The sequence below is a fragment of the Lepus europaeus genome, chromosome 3 (genome assembly GCF_033115175.1).
Source record: "Lepus europaeus isolate LE1 chromosome 3, mLepTim1.pri, whole genome shotgun sequence".
NCBI classification, from domain to species: Eukaryota; Metazoa; Chordata; class Mammalia; order Lagomorpha; family Leporidae; genus Lepus; species Lepus europaeus.
In genome coordinates this window covers 6,795,582-6,818,740 of record NC_084829.1, presented here as the reverse complement: position 1 = coordinate 6,818,740, position 23,159 = coordinate 6,795,582, and the positions used below count along the sequence as shown (strand labels likewise).

Genomic DNA, 23,159 nt, shown 5'->3' with positions numbered 1-23,159 from the left:
CACAGCGCTGGCCCCCAGTAAAATTCTGCACAACTGCATTTGACACATGTTCAGTTGTGGTGTAGCAAAAAGGGAAGTAAATTTGCAGTCAGGAAACTTGGCTGAAACTGTCATGTTGCCACTTAACTATTGTGTGTCCTTGGCCAAGTCATTGGACTTCTTGAGTCTTGGTTTCTGCGCAAGTGGAATTTGTCTGTAATAACATCTGAGCATCTGAAAACCAGGAGCCAATATCCGAAGTGAAGGAGCGCTGCATGCTGGGAATTGGGTGCTTCCTTCCATCCAGGTCCCTGCCCACGTTCCTGGGAAAGCAGCTGAAGATGGCCCTGTCTCTCTCTCCCTCTGTGTCACTCTGCCTTTCAAATAAATTAATTAAAATTGAAAAAGAGCCAATGTCCTGGGGTTAGTGGCTGCCTGGGCAAGGCAGAGGTCCCTGGCTTCAGCCAAATCTCACCTTTGCCTCTGTAGGCCTGGGCTGGCTGCCATCACCGTCTCCCCAGCCTGCACCCCACTGGCGGAAACCAAGCTGGAACCCCACTGGTGAGGTCATCGAGGTGTGGGTCTCGGGCTTCCCAGCCCTGAAAATTGAGGAGAGAACAAAGAAGCAAGGAGAGATGCGTGGTCAGCCCATCCAGCATACAGGGGCACAGAAGGCCGAGCGTCGCATCCCTTGGCGGTTGTGAAATCCATTTGAGGGTTTTAACCAGCATTCGGAAATAAAGTACAAAATAACACAGTGCACGGAGTAAAGTGTCGTTTCTTTCTTTGAAAGAAGTGGGGGAGGGAGAGACACCTTTCATCTGCTAGTTCACTCTCTTGATAGCTGCAGTAGTGAAACTGAGCCAGGCTGAAAACCAGGAGCCAGGAACTCGGTCCAGGTCTCCCGCGTGGCTGTCAGGGGCCTGAGTACTTGAGTCGTTGTCCACTGCTTCCCGGGTGCACTAACAGGGAGACGGATCAGAAGCTGAGGGGCCAGGGTTCAATTCCAGGCACCGTGTTGTGGGCTGTCCCAGCAGCGGCTCAACCCGCTGTGCCGCAATGCCTGCCTCTTTGTGAAACTTTTTTTCTTTTGGTGCTGTGTGTGCATGTGTGTGTGTGTGTGTGTGTGTGTGTGTGTGTGTGAGAGAGAGAGAGAGAGAGAGAGAGAGAGAGAGACTGGATAATGATGTACAAGGGTCAAAAAGATTTGAAAAACCACAGATAAAGAATCAGTTAAGCTGCAATGACTTGTGCCCTCTGTGGATGGTAAAGTGCAGATTACAAGTTGCTGGCGCTGTTGCTTTTCCATCTCTACCGCACCTTGGCGTTGCTGTCTCGAACTTCTGCAACACAAGAGTCCACCCGACTCCCTGGCATGTGCGTTCCAGATCCTCACACACTCAGCAAACCAACAGGGACCAGTGACAGAGTCAGGATGTTAGAGGTAGCAAGCTGACACTAGGGGTTCCTGTCTTTTACACGCAGTTTGTCTCCCTTGTTAAGGCGATGTGGGGGTCCCGTGTTGCACTCCTGGTCCCGGGCTTCGGCCCCTGAGCTGCAGGCATCAAGGGAGTGAACCAGTGCGAGGGATCTCTTGTCTCTGTCTCTGCCTCTCTGCCTGCCTCTTATTATTTTAAAAAGTCCCACACAGTCAACAAAAATGGTGTTTAGCTCGGCGAGCTGAATGGCCCATGAAGTATCTTTTAAAAAGATAAACTGAAGAATCACCGTGTTCCTAAATTTGTATCTATGCAATAAATGCGTGAAGTTTGTAGACCTTAACTAAAAGGTTTCTAGGTAAATAAATAAATAAATAAATAAGCCAACCAGATGAACTGAAGACCTCACTCGTAATCACAGGGTTGATTTCCATAGTGGACGACGTCGCCATCCAGGTATCGGGACCCTAGAGTTCAGCCATCAAGAGCTTCTGGAGACTCTGGGGGCGTTGTCCAGGGTCAGGCTCGTGCCTCACAGAAAGCAAGCCTTGAAACTTCATCAACAGAAAGGCCATGGCCCTCTCGTCCCCTCTGGACCACATTATTTCAATGATTCTCACATCTTCTGGAAGGGGTTAGATTGGATTCTGCTGGAGGAGAGATGAAATTTTACACAGGGCACACATCTGATCATTTCATTTTTTTTTTCTGGCTTAGAAATTCCTTCTTATCTGGCTTTCCTTGTCCTCCCCACTTTTTTTTTTTTTTAATTGCTTGTAAGAGGCCATTTGTGATAGAATAACTGGTTTTTCCTGGAATGGCTAATCGAAAATATAAAAGAGCACCATTCACTGATCACAGCTGACTGATTGTTCTCTGGCCCCCTGGGCAGTGAGAGAACAGTTCTGAGTCTTTTTAAGAGCCAAGGACTCATTGCAAGGTGATAGGCTCCAGGTCAGCTCCAAGCAGGAATTCAACACCCCGTTCATTCGATAGAGTGCGGGAGGTTCCGCCTCCTCTCCAAGTCAGGTGCCCCTGGTGTCGCTATCAGACCAAGGCTGCACTTATCAAATTGTACCTGTGCTTTGCCACACTCGTGTTTGCCCCCCCCCCCCCCTCCCCGGCGTCAGGGAGGCCAGGAAGTGAGAACAGACTTTTCTTGCCACCCAGGAGAGGGGGAGCATCATCAAGGAGGGAGATTGTGGGCTGGGGAGTGGGGGGGGGGCGTGGCAGGATGGGTAACAGGTGGGAGGGCCGGGCGGGTATGAGCTAGGCACAGATTGGGAGCAAATCCAGGAATGTAAAAAATAACTAGAGGAGAACATCTCCTGGATATTTGTGGGGCATTAGAATGTGGGCTGGGAAAGGGAGATTTGATTTCAGAATGTCCTGGGTGCTGAGCAGTTTTGGGGATTGTCTAAAAAATCGACTTAAGCTGTTTGGATGCCAGAGAAACGGGATGCTACATCCGGAGTGCCTCAGAGAATTGTGGGAAAACAATTTAGGGGCTGGCTGGTAAAGCTGTCCCCCGCACTGCCAGCATCCCTTATGGGCACCGGTTCAAGTCCGGGCTGCTCCACTTCCAATCCAGCTCCTTGCTAATGTGCCTGGGAAAGCAGTGGAAGATGGCCCAAGTGCTTAAGCCCCTGCACCCATGTGGGAGACCCAGAAGAAGCTTTTGGCTTCTAGCTTCAGCCTGGCCCAGCCCTGGGCAATTTTTGGAGTGAACAGTGGATAGAAGGTCTCTTTCTCTCTCTGCCTTTCAAATAAATACATCTTTTTTTTTTTTTTAAAGCAGTGACACAGAGGGTGGTCATTGGGGTAGGGGAGGGAGTGTTCCCATCCATTGGTCCACTCCTTAAATGCCAGCAGCATTGAAGCTAGCTGGGCCAGGCTGAGGCCAGGAGGCTAGAACTGCATCCAGGGCTCCCTTCCGTCAGGCAGGGCATTGTCAGTGCCTCCCAGGGGCTGCAGGAAGCTGGGGTCAGGAGTGGAACCAGCAACCACATTCAGCCACTGGGTTGTTGTGGGCCCTGAGCATCTTAACCACTAGGCGGAAGGCCCACCCCTTGAACTGCCTCCTGAGATGCCAGTAGGAGGGACCCGGGGCGGGGCTTCCTGCCACCCAGGGCCGCCAGTGTTTCGGGAGAGGCCAGCTGCTCGGTCCCTCCCACTCCCCCTCCCCTCTTCTTCCTCTTGTTCCCCTCGCCTATCCTGTCCTCTCTACCTTGCTTCCTTCTAATCTGATTACTTCGCCCCGTAACCTTATGGCAGTTTTCACTTTGGGGATAACAATGTAAAGTTCCAGCAGACTAAGTAGTTTGCTCAAGTTTGCAGAACTGAAGAGAAAGGAAGACTCACATTGAGCTCCCTTGAACTCCCAAATTCACATTCTTTCCAAAATGTTCTTGCAGAAAATGGGGTGCAAAATGGCCGTGGAAACCCAAACCCTGTTCCAAGCCCTATTGTGTAGCCAGACTGTGCGGTGATTGTCTCAAGTATGTAGTCCAAATCCAGGCGTCTGCAGAGGGTGTGCCCTGCAGCCGCTTTATGCGCCTATGGGAGGACTTCACAGAACTGCAGCTCGGCAGGCGAACTCAGGTGGAAAGAGCCGTGACCTTGGAATAGAAGTGTCGTTGCCCTCAGGGCTGTCCCTGGGACTGCGGGGCGGGACTGCATGCACTGGTGGCATGTTAGTGTAGTTTGAGTTGACTGTAGGTATAGGTATTGAAGCCGAGGCTAACCAAGATCAGCCACGTAATTTGCAAAGCCTCATGCAAAATTTAAAGGTGGGCACTCCGTTAAAAAACCGTGAAGGATTTCAAGATAGAGAGGGCAGCGCATTAAGCCAAGTGCTGAGACCAAGCCAAGGGTGGGACCCCATGCAGTTGCATAGGACGTATGGCCAGGAAGCTGGCTCCAGGGCTGACCTGTGGCTCTAGTGCAACCAAGATAAGCGATCTTGGATAAGGAGATCTGCGGTCTCTTGCTATGTCGTGGTCACTAACACAGATCATCTGGTCAGGCGGAGGTGGACCGCAGCAGCTGTTATAGACTCACTTATTCTTTTATTGATGAGTCATTAATTCAGAAGGATTTGTTTATTTATTTTAAAGATTTCTTTATTTGAAAGGCAGAGTTACAGAGAGAGACAGGGAAAGAGAGAGACAGGTCTTCCATCTGCTGGTTCACTTCTGCAGATGGCCACAAAAGCCAGGGCTGAGCCAGGCCAAAGCCAGCAGCCAGGAGCTTCATTTAGGTCTCCCGTGTAGGAACAGGGTCCCAAACACTTGGGCCAACTTCCGCTGCCTTTCCCAAGCCATTAGTGGGGAGCTGGATCAGACATGAAGCAGCCGGGACATGAACTAGCGCCCGTACAGGATGCCGGCGTTGCAAGCGATGGCTTTACCCACTACACCACAGCGCCGGCCCCAGAAGGCACTTACTGACCTCTCATGGTATGCCCAGCCCTGTGCTGAGGGTTGGGGACCCCACTCTGAATCATGAGCTAAGTGTTCTTGCTTCTCACACGCAGCAGCCACAGCTCTGAAAATGGACACTGGGTAGGGAAATAAATGGCCGCCTACTCTCTAACCCCAGAAGTCTGTTTCATTGAGAAGAGTCTTGTGATCCCCTGGGGATGCGCTGGCTGAGGACTTACTGGATTCTTTGGTGGCAAGCAACAGGGACTGATCCTGCTGGTTTATGATGGGGGAAAAAAGTATTTATTGGAAAGACCTGGGGGAGGCTCACAGAAGTGAGGGAAATGGGGGGCCCAGAGCTCAGTGCGGGACAGAAACAGGCAGGTGTAGACAACTGAGGCAGATGGGAGTAATCGTTTCTGTAGACCTGCAGGAGTGAATCGACTTTGGCTTTAAAAGCTTGTTTTACAAACTCAGAGTTTGCAGAGGATGGTGACAGGCCTGGCCCTTGTGCATGAGGCCCGCCCTTACGGGCCTGGGCAAGGCCTTGGCGTGCTCTATTGTATGATTTTCCCTGGGGCAGGCATTTGGGTCAGTGCTTGGGATGCCCACATCTTAGAGTGCCTGGGCTGGAGTCCCAGCTCTGCTTCCAATCCCAGCTCCCTGCAAACGTGCACCCTGGGAGGCAGCAGGTGACGGCTCGGGTACTTGGTCCTTGTCACCCACGTGGGAGACCTGGATTGAGTTCCCGGCTTCTGCCTTTCACCCAGCCCAGTCCTGGCTGTTGTTGCTATTTGGAGAGTGAACCAATTGATGGGCTCTCTCTGTGTCCCCCACCCTCTCTCAAATAATAAATAAATAAATACATAATTAAATAACTATTCTCCTTATTTGACCCCTGAGTCCCTCTCCCTCCTCCCCATGGACATCTGCTGTGCACGTGTTTGATTTATGTACTTGATTTGACGTTCATAAAGCACTTTGTGCCTTTGGTGTTTGTGCGTATGTTTAAATTTGCACATCTGGTTTGTATGATAGATATTTTTGTGATTACCGTGTGTTTGGTCCGTGAAAATGTTTTCACGTGTTGCTGTGTGTATGTTTAGTTCCGCGGTTGTAAGCGGCCACATCACATTTGGGAGAAGTCTTCCCACGTGAATGCATTTCCCTGGCGACGGCCACCTTGCTCCTGTACAGGTTCACCGTGCTGAACAGTCTCACGTGTGTCCTCTCGTGCCATGGGAGGGGGGGATTTTTCTAGGACAGGTGTCTTGTGTGGTCATCAGGATCACTTTTGGGGTGAGATGGGCAGTAAGCGGTTACTTACTGGGCATTCCTTTCTTTGGAGATTCTAATTCAGTAGCTCAGGAGCAGGCCCGGAAGTGCGAGGTTCTCCAAGTGCCCCAGGTGATTCTTACTGGCCTGCTGTATATATGCTGGAATCCGATCGCTGGCTCAGGCGGCCACACGTTCCTCACCTCACTGAGTGCCACAGGTTGTCCCCACGAAGGCTGGTGCATCTGACCCTTTGTCTCCTAATGCCATCTGCTAAGTCTTTTTTTTTTTTTTTAAAGAAATGTGTTTATTTCTTTTATTTGGAAAACAAGAAGAGAGAGAGAGAGAGAGGAGACAAAGATTCCCCATTTGCTGGTTCACTCCAAATGCCTGCAACAACTGGTGCTGGGCATGGCTGAAGCTGGGAGCTGAATCCAGGTGCCCCCCGTGGGTGGCAGGACCAAAGTACTTTAGCTACACCCGCTGCCTCCCGGCTTGTGTGTCGCCAGGAAGGTAGAATCAGGAGCATGGCCGAGGTGCTGTGAACTGGGATGAGGGCGTCTTAGCCCCAGGCCCAGCACTGACCCCTCGGGTACTTCTTCATGCAATTCCTGGAAGCATAGTGGGGCTCTCTAAGCTCCCGGACGCCTCTGTCTGTGGCCAGCTCGGGGTGAGCCGGGTTCCTTTCTCCAGGAAAGCGGATGGTGTGGGCAGGTGAGCGCCTGAAGGAAGCATAACAAAGACAGCTCTGAGGACCTCCTCTGAGCACAGAGCCAACTCCTGCCTTGGTGCCCTCTGCCTGCCCTCCTTCAGGAAGCCCTCAGGGATTTCTCACAGATTTCTCGGCTGTTTCCCAGCCCTTTCAAGCTCTCTGTGGCCACTCCCTGGGGCTGGGTGCCAGGAAGAGAGGCAGCAGCCATATCACTCTGCCTCCTCCTCCAGCCTCCGTTTCTGTCCCATTTTGGGCCACTTGGTTCAGTGTGATTTCTTTTTTAAAGACTGACTTCTTTATTTGAAAGGCAGAGTGACAGAGAGGTCTATCTTCCACCTGCTGGTTTATTCCCCAAATGACCACAACAGCCCGGACTGTGCCAGGCTGAAGCCAGCAGCCTGGAGCTCTATCTGGATCTCCCATGTGGGTGCAGGGGCCCAAGCACTTGCTGCTTTCCCAGGTGCAGTAGCAGGGAGCCAGGTTGGAAGGGGAGGAGCGGCCAGGACCTGAACTGGTGCTTGTATGGGATGCTGACATCGCAGGCAGTGGCTCAACCCACTGTGTCCCAACACTGGCCCCTGGGTTCAGTATTAGTATGAGAGGGTCTGGTTGGGCTGGCCTGGGTCACGTGGCCACCCCTCCACCAGGGCAAGACAGCTCCATCTATGGGTGGCCGCAGTGACTGCGCCCAGGCAGTGACTTCATGGAGAGACAGCTTAGGTGTGCCCAGCTATCCAGACATCTGCTTTGTGTTGGAAAAGGCTCGCGCGGCTAGGTAGGGCAGCTCCACTCAGTGATCTGGTTCGGGCGCCCCTCCGTTGTGCTTGGAGTCAAGTCTGACTGAGGGTGCCCCATGCTGGGGACAGTGGGAGCACTCAGCTCCCTCAGAGTGAGTGCCGGCTGCCCGCCCCTCCCGACCAGGCTTGTTGGCTGTGCTTGACCTTGGGGTTGTGCAATGCTGGTCTTCCCCAGCGCCACCGCAGACATCCGCGCAGCAGCTTCTCATTAGTGGCAGTTACACGAAGCGAGCTCAGCTCCGTGTTTCTACGGACTCTGAAATTTTGCAATGATTCCAGAAGACCCCACTTTCAAAGTTCCCCATTTGGAAGCCGTAAGTGCTCTAAGCACGAGGGAAACGTTCGCGAAGTGCCATGTGGTGTGCCAGGCAGTGAGGTGTAGGGGTCAGTGTTCTGGGTGCTCAGATCCAGGCTCCATCAGCATGTGCTGTGTTACCCTGGGCAAGTCACTTAGCTTCCCTGTGCTCAGTAAACATTGTTTTTAGGATTTATTTTTACAATTTATTTATTTATTTGAATGACAGAGTTAGAGAGAGAGAGAGAGCTTCCATCTGCTGGTTCACTCCCCAAATGGCTACAACAGCTGCGGCTGGGCCAGGCTGAAGCCAGGAGCCAGGAGCTTCTTCTGGGTCCCCTATGTGGGTAGCAGGGGCTCAGGGACTTGGGCCATCTTCTGCTGCTTTTCTAGGCACTTTAGTGGGGACCTGGATTGGAAGTGGAACAGCCAGGACTTGAATCAGCACCCATATGGGATGCCAGCACTGCAGGCCGCTGCTTAACTTGCTGCACCACAGCACCAGCCCCTACTGTTTTAAAGACTTATTTTATTTATTTGAAAGGCAGAGTGACGGAAAGAGAAAGAAAGAAAGAGAGGAAGAGATCTTCTACCTGCTGGTTCACTCCCCAAATGGCTGCAGTGGCTGGGGCTGAGCCAGGCCAAAGGCAGGAGCCACAAACTCCATCTGGGTCTCCCACGTGGGTAGCAGGGGCCCAAGCATTTGGGCCATCTTCCGCTGCTTTCCCAGGTGCATTAGCAGGGAGCTGGATCAGAAATGGAGCAGCCAGGACTGGAACCCGGCACTCCAATATTGCAGGCATCGGATGCAGCTGCTTAACTTGCTTCAGCACTCCACTGACCCACTGTGAGTGGGTCATAACTTTTACATTGGGTCACACACGTGCAAGCTTCACACCTGCAGCTTCCCTGGGGCTGCTTGGCGTTTCCCTTTGCCCCCTTACCAATCACAGCCACCACTCACCCGTTCCATTACCTGCATCAACGTAAGGTGGACAAGAACAGTGCGGTTAGAGAGGCCCAGGAGAGTTAAATCACGGGGGGCCGGCAGGGCAGGGGGGGAGGGACTGAGACTGGGTGAGTGCCTCTCCCCAGGGGGGGCCTGAGACTCATGCCCTTTGGAGCTATAAACACGTCCTGCCTTGTGTTCTGGGGCACCGAGGCAGCCGAAGCAGTCTGCAGAGAGAAGGTGGGAGCAGAGATGCAGGAAAGTACACGGGTCAGGGGCACTGCACGCCGCTGAGGTGTGGCCAGCCTTCCAGTTTCTCGTTCCAGTCTTTCCAGAAGCCCGGCTCTGTACTCATTGACAAGATGCTCATCTTTTTTTTTTCCTAAGTGCTCACTTTTTGCTCAAACTAGGACGACTGGTTTCTTTTACTCTCAACCAGAACATCAATTAATGCAAATTTTGCTCCACAAGTTATTCTTATTAAAAACAAATTGAGAGGCCAGCACTGTGGCACAACCGGTTAAAGCCCTGGCCTGCAGCACCGGCATCCCATATGGGCACCAGTTTGAGTCCCGGCTACTCCTGATCCAGCTCCCTGCTAAAGTGCCTGGGAAAGCAGTGGAGGATGGCCCAAGTGCTTGGGCTCCAGCACCCACGTGGGAGACCCGGATGGAGATCCAGGCTCCTGGCTTCAGCCTGGCTCGGCTCTGGCCATTGAGACCACTTAAAGAGTGAACCAGTGGATAGAAGATCTCTTTCTCTCTCTCTGTCTCTCCATCCTCCCCCTCTGTCACTCTGTCTTTTCATAAATAAATAAATATTTTAGAAATTGTTGCTCGAATGAAGTGTTCGCTTCTCGTTTGCTTCTTTGTGCAGCCCCCTTCAGTGTCCCGGGAGACTGGCTGCGGGATCCCCTGCAGGCAGCTGGGTGCTCAGAGCCCAGAGCCCAGGAGCATCCTGCGTGTGCTTCCCACCGTCTCTAGATGACTTCCAATCCTGATGCCAGTGCTAGGTGCATAGCTGTCACACTGCAGGGTTTAGGAAGTGACAAGGAAAAACGCCCATATATGCTCAGTGCAGACACAACCAACGCAGGCCTCGCTCCATAATTGTGTCGGCAATCACAGAGTGCCTTTCAACATTATTTTCTTTTTTTGAGATTGATTTTATTTATTTGAAGGGCAGAATGAGAAAGGCGGGGGGAGAGAATGAATGAGAAAGAATTTTCTATTTGTTCCACTTCCCAAATAGCCACAACAACCAGGGCTGGGCCAGGCTGAAGCCAGGAGCCAGGAATTCCGTCTGGGTCTCCCAGAGTGGGTGACAGGGACCCAAGGACTTGGGCCATCTTCCGCTGCTTTCCCAGGTGCATTAGCAGGGAGCTGGATTGGAAGCGGAGCAGCCACTGGGACTTAAACTGCTGCTCAGATACAGGATGCCTGCAAGAAGCAATGGCTTAAAACTGCACCACAACACCAGCTCCTTTTCAGAATATTTTCAGTCCACACTTGGTGGAACCAGTAGATGTGGAATGGGCAGGTACAGACAGATGACTCTGTGTGTTCCTCTAAACTTCAAATGTCAACTCCGTCTCAGTGTGTAACCTTGTTTGACTGCTCCGCTATCTCCCCTTTAACTTTTCCATTTTTCACACTTTATGTCTTGTCTTCCGTTATCAAGGCAGATGAGCTTGTGTTTTCATCCTCTAAGCGCAGCCCTGTGTGCTCCTGCCTGGGGCTGGCCTCCAGGGAGTATCTGCAGTGATTAGAGAATCACAGAGAAGTAGCTGGGGCCCTTTAGCTTTCGCTTCCATTGATGGGGCAGACATGGGAGGTTGTGGGCAGTGAGGGCTGGGTGTCAGGGCTCTCCAGGGCCCCCTGGGAAGGGCAGGCCTGTGATGAGAGAGCCACACACAGGGACGCCAGGGTCTTGCCCTCCTGAGCTGCTGATTCTCACCTTCTGATTGAGAGCTTATGGAGTCTGCAGGTAACACCAATGAAAACCTGAAACCGTGAGTTACGAAGGGAGGGTCCTTAGCTGTCTTGGGAGAGGCAGCAAGTGGTGAGTGAGTGGCTCTCCCGTTGGAAACCCAAGCTCCGCGCATCCCAGGCAAGGTGTGTGCTGGGTGGATTGAAACAGTCACGTCCAGTCCCCTGGTTACAGCACTGTTTGTTGGAGGCAGACATCAGTGTGCCTCTGTGCCACTGTTTCCTGGTCCATCAGCGCCTCTGCCCCTTGAAGGCTGCCTGCCCTGTGACCCCGAGGCCCAAACAGCGAGGCTCCACGGCCCTTCTGGCCACGCTGTGAGCTCAGACTCTGTCCCCATCAGGCGGCTTCCTGCGCCCTGCAGCTGAGCACCCCCTTAGCGCCCTGCGTGGTTCCTCCCCTGGTCTGCAGCCCCGTGGCGCTGCCACATCAGTGTGCACAGCCAGCGGGAGTCCATGGGCTGCTCTGCAGCAGGTGCATCGCAAGGCTCCCTGCCTTCCCGAGTGGAGCCTGGATCCCCTGGGGGTGCCCCCGAGCTGCCTTCCTTTTGGGGTTTGCAGTCCTGGGAGCACGTACTACGCGCTGCTTGGCCCACTGCACACCCCAGTGGGTAACCTGAGCCCCCGCTGGGCAGGGAGCTGCAGCCACTAAGCCAGGGCTGCTCTGGTTTTACTCAACCAGTGACATGTCCCAAGTCTTCTTCAATGTCAAAGTGTTTTCCCGTGAACGCTGAGTAGCATTTTCCCCGCCTTATCAGCTCGAACAGCCAGTTTCCAGGAAAGCAGCCACTTGATCCAGCCTGGTGGAACCCACTCCCCTGCCCGTCACTGCTGTGGCATTTACGCCCAGCACTCGAGAGCAGAGTGGGCTGTTTTTAGCTGTGGCCACATGACATCACTCCCCATGGGCCAGCCTCCACCACCTCCTCCTTCTGTGGCCCTCACCTCCGCGCAGTCCAGAGGGGAAGTTTGCAGTGGTGGGATTGCTGTCTCCCTCTGTTTCTCAGGATCTCTCCAATCCTCCACCCCGTCCCTGGGCTGGCACAGGTGGCTCTGACGCCTGGAACGCTGGGCTGAGACCCACACAGGCGCAGCAGGTCAGACTTGCTGGGGGTTCTGGGAAAGACCCTCGTCCTCCCTGCTCTGGGACGGAACCCTCTGTTTCTGAGCCCTACATCCCATGGGGTGCTTGGGAAAAAGCACCGTGATGCTGACACACAGCCGTGAGTTCCTTCCTGCACTGGCAGCTGTCTTGGAGCGGGTGCGTGGCGCTTTGGTGATCTGGGAAAGAGCTGGCTAGCACATCTTGTGGTTTGAAGAGGCTCTTTTTATAACCATATATGTCTCCCCCCGAGAACCAATAAATAATGTGGCTGCCCTGGCTGGGTTGTCTTTCCAAGGCTGCCCCAGAAGCCCTCTGGCCCCACTCACCGCTTCTCTTGTTTCAATTTCCATGTCCTCTCCGTGGTTTTGTAACACAAGGAGCTGCTGGGGCTTGGGAACAGCTGACGGCCAGGGCAGCTCCCTGGGTGGCACCTGGGCTCTCTGTCCCTGGCTGCCACGAGCCATCTGCAAGGCTGGCGAGGGTGGGCTTTGACCGTGGCAGTAAGTGGTGGGACAAGGAGGAGCAAAGCTCCTGGGGGAACCTGGCGGGTGGCTCTCTAGTCCCAGCAGAGAGAGAGAGGACTGGCTCCACGTTTCGGGGCATTGGCCGCTAGACTGTGCCCCCACTGCAGCCTGGGAGGGCTCTGGGAATCCTCCAACACCTGTCCAACCCATGCCCTTCGCTTTACAGCCAAGGATGCTGAAGCCCAAGTCCGGTAGACCAGGGCCTGCGCCCAGCCTCCTCCCAGAGCCTCGGCTCCACTCAGCAGAGAGCTCAGCGTCCACCTGTCTGGCCTGCACCAGCCCCACACATGTCTCTTCATCCTTGCACCTGGGAGACAAGTGCATGCTGGGATAGGCAGGGAGCGTGTGTAACAGAAACCTTGACTGTCGTCCCCCATGCCAGCCAGGGCCTGTGCACCTTGTTCTGCCAACAGCGATGGCTTTGCCGTCTGCTGCTGTCTTACCCCAGGGGAGGAACAGGCTGACCTCAGCCTCCGGCAGTGCAGGGAGCACCACGTGGACCTCTGGGGAGCGGCGGGGCGGGGAGGGGGCAGGTGCTCCCGGCTCAGCGCTCTCAGGGCTCTGTTTAGCTCCGAGTGCTGCCTGTACCCGCCCCTACCTACCCCTGCATTCTCCCGGGCTCAGCACGCCGCTGGCATTTAACAGACGTGAAAAAATAGTAACATCCCAGCCACGACCTTCACACAGGGCCTTCCAGCTCTCTCCCAGAGCGGTGCCTCCTCCGGGAGGCCTCCTGGGCCCCTGCCAGACGGCCTGGCTGGGAGGCAAGAGGAGAAGCAGGCCTGCTGCGCCCGCAGCCAGGGACTCCTGCTGGCCACCGTGCGGGTGTGGGGCAGCCAGTGCCTGGCCTGCGAAGCTGTGGACCTTTGCCGTTTCTAACCCTGGGGCCGTGGCTCCCACACTTCCTGTCCGCTGCAGGCCCGTGGGTGCTGGGCGGGCTGGGGCCGGGCACTCTGTCACCTGCTGTTCCCCGACTGCCCGGTGCCGCCAAGACCCAAGCTATTGGTGGTGACTTCTCCAACTCGTGGGAGCTGGGGTTTTTCCAGCTGGTCTGCAGCATGAGGTTTTTTTTTTTTTTTTTTTTTTTCCCTCTTCCTTCTTTACAAAGAAAATGCAGACTTCTGTGCACCTGCTGGCCTGGTCAGCGAGTGGGGGCCCAGTGTGCCCTCCAGAAGCTTCTCCCCCTCCTCACTCTCTTTTTTTTCCTTCCTGCAAGGCTGGGAAAGGTGAGCACCAGTGAGAGGAGGGGCCCTGGCTCTCAGCATCCTGACGGCCCAGGGTAGAAGAGCAGCTTTGTGTGCCTGAGCCCGTCTTCCCATGGAACTGACTGTTGAGGTCACTGGGACTTGGAGAGGGCAAGTGAGTGGGCAGGGTCGGCAGCTGGCAGGTGCACAAGGTGAGTGCCAGGGCCTGCTGACACCTGTGAAGCCAGGGCAGCGAGTCAGCGTGGACACACCTGATCCCTTTCCAGCTCCACAATGGCTCTGAGAAGGTAGCGCTGCTGTGCCCATTTTACAGATAATGAAACTGAGGCTCAGAGAAGTTCGGTGCCTTCCCCTCGGCTTCTGAGCCGTTGTGACAGCAGCAACAGATGTTCTCTGGGGACGCAGGGCATTATGTGGTGCTGGATTGTCAGTGACCAGCCGTCCCGGTTGCTCCTCAGGCCTGGGCCAAACGGGAGGACTGGCCGTGCCAAGAAACCCCCCTCCTCTCTCACCCTCTCCATTGCGCTTCTGCTGCTTTTGAGCGCCATGCTGTTGTTTGGAGTTTTCAGGGAAGGCCGACAGCTCTGGGGTCAGGGCCCCCACCCACAGGTTGACGGGAGAAAAGTTCTTAGCTCCGGGCTGGGCAGGCCACGCATGCGCACTAGACGGCAGCTTGGCTGTGGCGGACAGAAGGGAAGAGGAACCGGAGATGAGGGGCGGTGGAGGCGCACACTCCCAGCCCGCGGGCCTCAGCGGGCCTCTGTGGCGCTGGGGAGAGCAAAGGGGCTGCCGGCCCGCCCTGGAGAAGGCCCCGGTGTGCGCTGAGCATCCTCCGTGCGTTCCCACAGGGCGGCACCCACCTTCCAGCCTCCCCCAGTCCTACGAGGTCGGGGTCTGCACCTGCATCTTCGTCCCCTCCTGGGGGCCAGCGCTGTGGCCTGGTGGCTGCAGCCCGGCCGGGCCCTGGCCATTGTGACCATTAGGGGAGTGAACCAGCAGGTGGACGGCCTCTCTCTCGCTCTCCCTCGCTCTCCCTCACTCTGCCTTTCCGATAACAAATAAATGGTTTTACAAGCCGGTCCTGCCCTCCGTGTTGCCGCAGAGGCTGAGCAGGCACAGCGCGGTGGCGTCCCTTGCTCGGGTCACACGTGGTCAGCGGCGTGCAGGGGCTCAGATGTGTCAGTCAGTGGGTAGGGACCCAGAAGGATCTGTCTCGCTCTCTCTCTTTTTTTTTTTAATTATGTAACCTTTCCTTGACTGGCAAGACCAGGTCAGTGGAGACAAAATCTCGTTCAACCAGCTCTTCTGCCTTGCTCTTCGTGTGTCCTCCGGAACAGGAAAAGGCCGGCGTCTCAGCGCCGCGGCCACACGGGCTGCTTTAGAGCCCAGCCGCCCCAGGCGGTGGCGGTGGAGGGGGGTGAGGGGTGCGCAGAGCATCTCAGGGGGCGCGCGTGTGATGGGAGGGAAGTGCTGCAAGAAACGGGGTGCACCCCGGGGCTGGAGGCGCCCCCGTCCCGCCCCCTCTCATTCCTTCTCTGAACCCCTATCAAGCCCTTCACGCTTCGCCTCCTTTCAGGGCAGCTGGGAAAGCGCCCAAGCCTGAGGTCACCCGTCGGCTCGGGAAGCAGCTTTTGTGCACCCCTCGCACCTGTGTCTGCTGGGAAACGGGCTAGGAGGAGCCGAGCAGGAAAGAACCGGGCAGGGCGTGGGTTCCCTGGCCCCGGGCACTCTCTGTGGCCCCACCCTCTTGACAAAAGCAGCCGTGAGTCAGTGGCTCAGATCCGCCTCACCTGTCCAGCCCTCCTCCCAGCCGCCGCCCCGGCCACCACCTCCTCACCCCGGCCGTGACTCACCTGTCTCTGAGTCCGTCCGCTTGGGGCTTGCCCTGGGACCAGCCCTGTTGGGACCTGAGCAATTAGGAATGACCTGCGCGTCAACAGGTTGAAAGGTTGAAGAGTGTAGATCTGGGTCCAGCCCCTGCTGACGCTCCAGCCGGCGAGGAGACAGAGAATCAGCTGCTGCACGGTGGGGAGCCCTGTGTGAGGCACACAGAAGGCTGTCCGTCTGCCAACAAGGGAGGGGGTAGATACCCGCCGCAGGTGCAGAGAAGCTGTGTCCTAGCCGAAAACAGCTAGCAGAGCAGACAATAGAGGAACAAGGCACAGGTACGCCGTTCTCGTCCGAGGACTCAACCAAGCGTGCATTGAAGGTATTTGAAAAAAGAACTGACTTAACACGCAGAGACTTTTCCCGACAGTACGCATAGTGTTTATGGTGAGTTAAGTTTTATAAATAATCTAGAGAGGCACTGAATTATCCAGGACGATGTGTGCAGGTCACATACAAAGATGAGGCAGTACAGCTCACAGTAAGCACTCAATAAGGAGTTATTCAAGAAATGAATTAACACTCTGATGGCGTGGGCAGCGTTGTGGCAACACCAGCATCCCACATGGGTTCAGGTTCAAGTCCCGGCTTGGCAGAGCAGCGGAAGATGGCCCAAATGCTTGAGCCCCTGCACCCATGTGGGAGACCCAGAAGAAGCTCTGGCCCCAGCAGGGTCGGTCAATGTGGCCATTTGGGGAGTGAACCAGCAGATGGAAGATCTCTCTCTCTCTCTCTGCCTTTCAAATAAATAAAATCCATCATTAGAAACACAAATAACAGCCACAAAAACTCTGCTTGGGGCTAGTGTTGTGTTCCAGAGGGTTAAGCCAGAGCCTATGATGCCAGCAGTCCATATTGGAGTCTCAGCTGCTCCACTTTCAATCCAGCTCCCTGCTAATGTGCCTGGGAAGGCAGCAGAAGGTGGCCCAAATCCTTGGGCCCCTGCCACTCACATGGAAGATCTGGCTGGAGTTCCAAGCTCCTCATTTTAGCCTGGCCCAGTCCTAGCCATTGAGGCCATTTGGGGTGTGAATCAGCAAGTAGAAGATTACTTTCCCTCTCTCTGTCTCTCCCTCTCTCTATGTCACTCTACCTTTCAAGTAAATAAAGTCCATCTTAAACAAGAAGTCTGGGGCTGGCTCTGTGGCACAGTAGGTTAATCCTCCGCCTGCAGTGCCAGCATCCCATATAGGCGCTGGTTCTAGTCCCGGCTGCTCCTCTTTCAATCCAGCTCTCTGCTATGGCCTGGGAACGCAGTAGAAGATGGCCCAAGTCCTTGGGCCTCTGCACCCACATGGGAGACCAGGAGGAAGCACCTGGTTCCTGGCTTCGGATCGGCGCTCCGGCCGTTGCAACCATCTGGGGGGTAAACCAACAGAAGAAAGACCTTTCTCTCTGTCTCTCCATATCACTGTCTGTAACTCTACCTCTCAAATAAATAAAAATAAATCTTTAAAAAGAAAAAAAATGTCTGAAATTTGAGCAATCGCAGACTGAAAAAAACTGAGAATTCCCTGTAATTGGGGTGTCAGTGGTATCAGTGCTGACACAAAAATGTCATTATTCCAGTCCAGACTGGCCTGGAGGGCGCATGCCTCCTGAAATCAGGAAGATGGTGGAAGAGAGGCAGTGACTGAGCTGCCTCGCGGGCAGTAGATGGCTAAAGGCAGGGCTGCAAGGTGTCATCACCCAGGCTGAGCCCTGAACTACTGCAGAGGGAGCACTCCAGAGACACCACAGTATGCAAGGTGACGGTGGCGTTTTGCAAAGCCAGGGCTCCCAGGAGAATTTCCCCAGGGTCTTCGTGAGGGATGAGTGGAAGGTTAACATCGGAACCAAACAGTGCCTATGACCTGCTGCTTGTCTATATACCAGCCAATGATTTCCTTACCTGTTCAGCAAATTGCATGCATTCACGTGGATTTGAGCAATTAAACAATGCTTATTAGATTATCAGAGATTCCCAGGAAGTTGCAAAATGATGTACAAGGAGGTCCCATGTACCCTTCATCATTTTCCTCCAGGTAACATCCTGCAGGAGTACTTAGAATATCAAAACCAGGAAATTGGGGCCAGTGCTCAGCGGGTTAAGTCACTGCCTGCAGCACCCATGTCCCACATGGGACTAGTTGGAGTCCTGGCTACTTGATTTCCATCCAGCTCCTTGCTGATGGCCTGGGAAAGCAGTGGAAGATGGCCCAAGCTTGGGCTCCTGCACCCAAATGGGAGACCCAGAAAAGAAGCTCCTGGTCCCTGGCTTCAGCTTGGCTCAGCCCTGCCATTGTGACCATGTAGGGAGTGAACCAGTGGATGGAAGACCTCTCTCTGCCTCTCCTTTTCTCTCTGTTACTCTATGTTTCAAATAAATAAACCCATCTTAAAAAAAAAAAAAGGAAATCGACAGTAGCACACTTCACAAAGTTTCACAAGCATTCATTTGTGTGTGTGTGTGTGTCTCTGTGCTTGTATATCTGTATGTGTCTATCTGTGTATGGGTGTGTATATCTGTGTGTCTGTCTCTTTGTGTCTGTGTGTGTCTCTGTGTCCGTGTGTGTATCTGTATGTGTCTCTATATGTCTGTGTTTCTGTGTGTCCATGTGTGTATCTGTGTCTGTGCATGGGTGTGTCTCTTTGTGTGTCTCTGTGTCTGTGTGTGTCTCTGTGTCTATCTATATGTGTGTCTGTGTGTCCGTGAGTATATCTGTGTCTGTGCATGTGTGTGTGTCTGTGTATGTGTCTGTATATGTATCTATGTGTGTTTATGTGTGTGTGTATCTGTATCTGTGTGTGTCTGTATCTGTGTGTGTGTCTGTATCTGTATGTCTGTGTCTGTATCTGTGTGTCTGTGTGTGTCTGTGTTTGTGTGTGTATCTGTATCTATGCGTGCGTGTATGTGTGTGTATCTGTATCTGTGTGTGTCTGTATCTGTGTGTGTGTCTGTATCTGTATGTCTGTGTGTGTGTGTCTGTATCTGTATGTCTGTGTCTGTGTGTGTGTCTGTATGTCTGTGTGTGTGTCTGTATCTATATGTCTGTGTGTGTCTGTGTGTATGTCTGTGTGTCTCTGTGTGTGTGTCTGTATCTGTATCTCTGTGTGTGTGTCTGTATCTGTATGTCTGTGTGTGTCTGTATCTGTATGTCTGTGTGTCTGTGTGTGTGTCTGTATCTGTGTGTGTGTCTGTGTCTGTCTGTGTGTGTGTCTGTATCTGTATGTCTGTGTGTGTGTGTCTGTATCTACATGTCTGTGTGTGTCTGTATCTGTGTGTGTGTCTGTATGTCTGTGTGTGTGTGTCTGTATCTATATGTCTGTGTGTGTCTGTGTGTGTCTGTATCTGTGTGTCTGTGTGTGTGTCTGTATCTGTGTGTCTGTGTGTGTGTCTGTGTCTGTGTGTGTCTGTATCTGTATGTCTGTGTGTGTCTGTATCTGTGTGTGTGTCTCTGTGTGTGTGTCTGTATCTGTATGTCTGTGTGTGTCTGTATCTGTGTGTGTGTCTGTATCTGTGTGTCTGTGTGTGTGTCTGTATCTATATGCCTGTGTGTGTCTGTATCTGTGTGTCTGTGTGTCTGTGTGTGTGTCTGTGTCTGTGTGTCTGTGTGTGTGTGTCTGTATCTGTATGTCTGTGTGTGTGTCTGTATCTGTGTCTGTGTGTGTCTGTATCTGTGTATCTGTGTGTGTGTGTCTGTGTCTGTGTGTGTCTGTATCTGTGTGTCTGTGTGTGTCTGTATCTGTGTGTGTGTGTCTGTGTCTGTGTGTGTCTGTATCTGTATGTCTGTGTGTGTCTGTATCTGTGTGTGTGTCTGTATCTGTGTGTGTGTATCTGTATCTGTATGTCTGTATCTGTATGTCTGTATCTGTGTGTGTCTGTATGTCTGTGTGTGTGTGTCTGTGTCTGTGTGTCTGTATCTGTGTGTGTCTGTATCTGTATGTCTGTATCTGTGTGTGTCTGTATCTGTATGTCTGTGTGTGTCTGTATCTCTGTGTGTGTGTCTCTGTGTATGTGTGTCTGTGTGTGTGTCTCTGTGTGTGTATCTGTATGTCTGTGTGTGTGTCTGTATCTGTGTCTGTGTGTGTGTCTGTGTCTGTGTGTGTCTGTATCTGTATGTCTGTGTGTGTCTGTATCTGTGTGTGTGTCTGTATGTCTGTGTGTGTGTGTCTATCCGTGTATATCTCTGTCTGTGTGTATATCTGTGTGTGTACACAGATGCTCCTTGACTCAGGGTGGGGTTTGTTCTGTCCACATAAACTCACCCTGAGCGGGAAACGCGTTGACTGCACCAGACCTCAGGCGCGACCTGGCTCAGCCGCCCGGTGCCTTGCAGGGCATTGGGGTTTCCCTTCCTGACTGTGGCGCTGATGGGGAGCCGTGCTCACCGCCACTGCCCGGCATCTCCAGAGAGGCTCAGACTACAAAGGGTCAGCCTGGGAGAGACCCACGTTCACCACTGCAGGATGGCTTCTGCTGAGCGTGCATTGCTTCCACGCTGTTCTAAAAGTGGAAAACTGGTGGTGGGTTGCTGAAGGCACCGTGCTTTAAGATTGCAAGGGTCCCGTTGGCCTGGGAGCTCTCCTGGCCCCCATGTCCTCCGCCCTGGCTAACCCTTGGAGGCCTCTGGTCTGTTTCCTAGCTCTATAATTTTGCTATTTTTGAGAATGCTGTGCAGACTGGAATTCAATCTTTTTTTAAAAGTGCCAATCATCTCTTAACCAACTCTTTTGCTACAAAGTTCTGACTTAAGGATTTCTGCACAAGCATCTCTAAGTCAAAGTGCTTGAGCTGGAGGGACCCAACCCATGGCACAGTCAACACCCAGGGCCGGGAGAAGGCAGGCGGGAGCCAGGATGGTCTCTTTGTACCCTAAGCAGTGGCTTCATGCCAGGCACGGTTCTGAAGCTCTGTAGGCTGCCTGCAGAGGGTGCTTTCACAGGGTCCTTCCCCCACCCACACCCAACAGCCCCTGCTCTTCCTGTCCTTTACATGTTCCCCACGAGTTGCCGGCCCTGGGAGCCGCCTGCCTCTGATTTTCCTCCTCGTGGGTTGCCCTGCAGGCCGGGGCTGCCCCTTCTTCTGCCTGTGACCCTTTGGGTTAGCCTGGCTGCCACCTCCACACTGCTAGGACCAAGTGGCAGCTGGGAGCCGGACGCAGGTGGCCATCATCATGGGATCACTTCCTGTAGCAGCTGCCGGCCCCTTTGCTTCTTGCGGCTGAAGATTCAGAGAGAAGCTCACACAAGCACGACTTGCTCCCCTGGCATGTTCGGGAATTAAGGATTAATGGAGAGGAACTCATTGTCCCAAATCCCCAGCTGGGGCTGAAGTTTAGGAAATTCCCTTCTCGAGACTGTTTAAGCCCCAGTGGCCTGGTGAGATGAGGACTCCGGGAGCATAATATAATTGGCCTATTATCTGGGGACTTTGGGCTGAATGGCTGCCCTTGAGGGCTTTGTAAGCCCAGAAATGGATTACGCAGGCCCCAGTGGATTGCTCTGTATCTGTGGAGCTTTGGAAGCAGCAGTGACTAGGATGACGTAGATCCAGTTGTGCCAGAAGCAAAGGCATCAACTAAGCATCTTCGCCGCACCACGACTTAGCAAAATCTCTGCCTCTCTTCGCCGATGGGTCAATGACGTGACGGAGAGAAGATACAGTCTCGGTGACTCAATTTTGCTTGGGTAGGGACCGGTGTTGTGGCATAACGGGTTAAGCTGCTGCCTGCGATGCTGGCATCCTGTATGGGTGCCTGTTCATATCTTGGCTGCTCCATTTCCTATGCAGCTCCCTGCTAATGTGCCTGGAAAAGCAGAGAAAGATGGCCCAAGTCCTTGGGCCCCTGCACCCACATGGGAGGCTTTAACGGAGTTCTGAGTGCTGGGCCTCTCTCTCTCTCTCTCTCAAGTGTGTCTACACATGCGCCCTCCCTCTCTGTAATCCTACCTTTCAAATAAATGAATACATCTTGAAAAAAAAACTTTGCTTTAATAAACCACAGCTATTTTATGGGGCAGAGTCCTCCAGTGTCATACCCCAGTGGTGCACTAGATTGGATAGCTGTAGCCACTTTTGAAGTTGGGACACCTGCCATTATTTGAGAAATGTGTAGGCCCCTTTAAAATTGCAGCAGGAGATAATCTATGGATGCTTAACCTTTCTTCCTAGGTTAAACCCAAAGCCCAAAAAGTCAGAAGTCAAAAAGAATGACGTTTGAATTAATGAGAACTTATTATATCATTGTAGCTGGCTCTTTAAAAACTATTTGATTGAGGGCTAGCTTTGTGGTGCAGTAGGTTAAGATGTTGTTTGCCATGCCGGCATCCCATCTTGGAGCAATGGTTCCAGTCCCATGTACTCCGTTTCTGATCCAGCTCCCCAAGAATGTGCCTGGGAAAGCAGAAGATGTTCAAGTACCTGGGTCCCTGCCACCCACATGGGAGACCAGCATGGAGTTCCAGGCTCCTGGCTTTGGCCTGGTTCAGCCCTGGCTGTTGTGGCCATTCGGGGAGTGAACCAGCAGATGTAAGCTTCTCTCTCTCTCTCTCACTCACTCACTGTCAGTCTGCCTTTCAAATAAATAAATAAATCTTCAGGAAAAAAGTATGTGCTTAAACTTAAATTCAGCCCAGAAGGTAGGTCGTTCAGTGACTTTAGGAATGTATTGGTGAATCACTCCCTGGATGCTCTTCAACCTTTTGCCACGGAAAACCCCTCTCTCTCAGGTCACTCCTCATTATGGTTAAACAACTGGAAGTTCTTCAATGTAAAAAAAAAAGTGAGGGTGCTTCAGAAACACTTGGGGAGGCCGGCGTTGTGGTATAGTTGGTTAATCCTCTGCCTGCAGTGCCACCATCCTGTATGGGTGCTAGTTTGAGTCCCGGCTGCTACACTTCTCTGCTAATGGCCTGGGAAAACAGTAGAAGGTGGCCCAAGTGCTTGGGCCCCTGCCACCCAAGTGGGAGACCCGGACGAAGCTCCAGGCTCCTGGCCTCAGATTGGCCCAGATCTGGCCATTGGCGGCCATTTGGAGAGTGGACCAGTGGATGGACTCTCTCTCTCTGCCTTTGCCTCTCTGTAACTCTGCCTTTCAAATAAATAAATCTTTTTTAAAAAAATGTTTAGTGTTATTTGATGCTGTTTGGGCAGAAAAATCTGAGCTGAGCTGATTTGAAACTCTAGGTTTTATTGATCCCATTCTGATTCAGCCAGATAATATTAACATGTGACTAAGGGGCAGTGCACCGGGTCCCTTGGGAGTGGAGCTCCCTGATGTATGATGTATGTACCAAGTTATCTTTATAAAATTGGAAACAGCCTGAATTCTGTAACACACCTAGCCCACCTAGCAGCCACCTTCCGCTGCTTTCCCAGGCTATAGCAAAGAGCTGAAATAGAGGAGCAGCCGGAACTTGAACAGGCACTCATATGAGATGCCGGCACTGTAGGCGGTGGCTTTAACCACTCTGCCACAGCGCCAGCCCCTGCCCCGGGGTGTTTTAAACGAGGGCCTGTGGATCTGAAGCACACCTTCTTCCCCCCTGTACTGTAAAAACATCAGATGCCTTTTTGTTAGAGGATCAGACCCAACCCGACGGC

General features: G+C 53.1%; 1 long non-coding RNA gene across 1 annotated transcript in view; it reads left to right on the top strand.

Annotated features, from left to right (window-relative positions):
* Positions 1-641, top strand: part of LOC133756730 (uncharacterized) — a 126,521-nt gene extending 125,880 nt beyond the window's left edge. The window contains exon 3 of the long non-coding RNA XR_009865536.1: positions 469-641. This is a non-coding gene — a long non-coding RNA (uncharacterized LOC133756730). The remainder of the gene's footprint in view (positions 1-468) is intronic.
* The last annotated feature ends 22,518 nt before the right edge of the window (positions 642-23,159 follow it).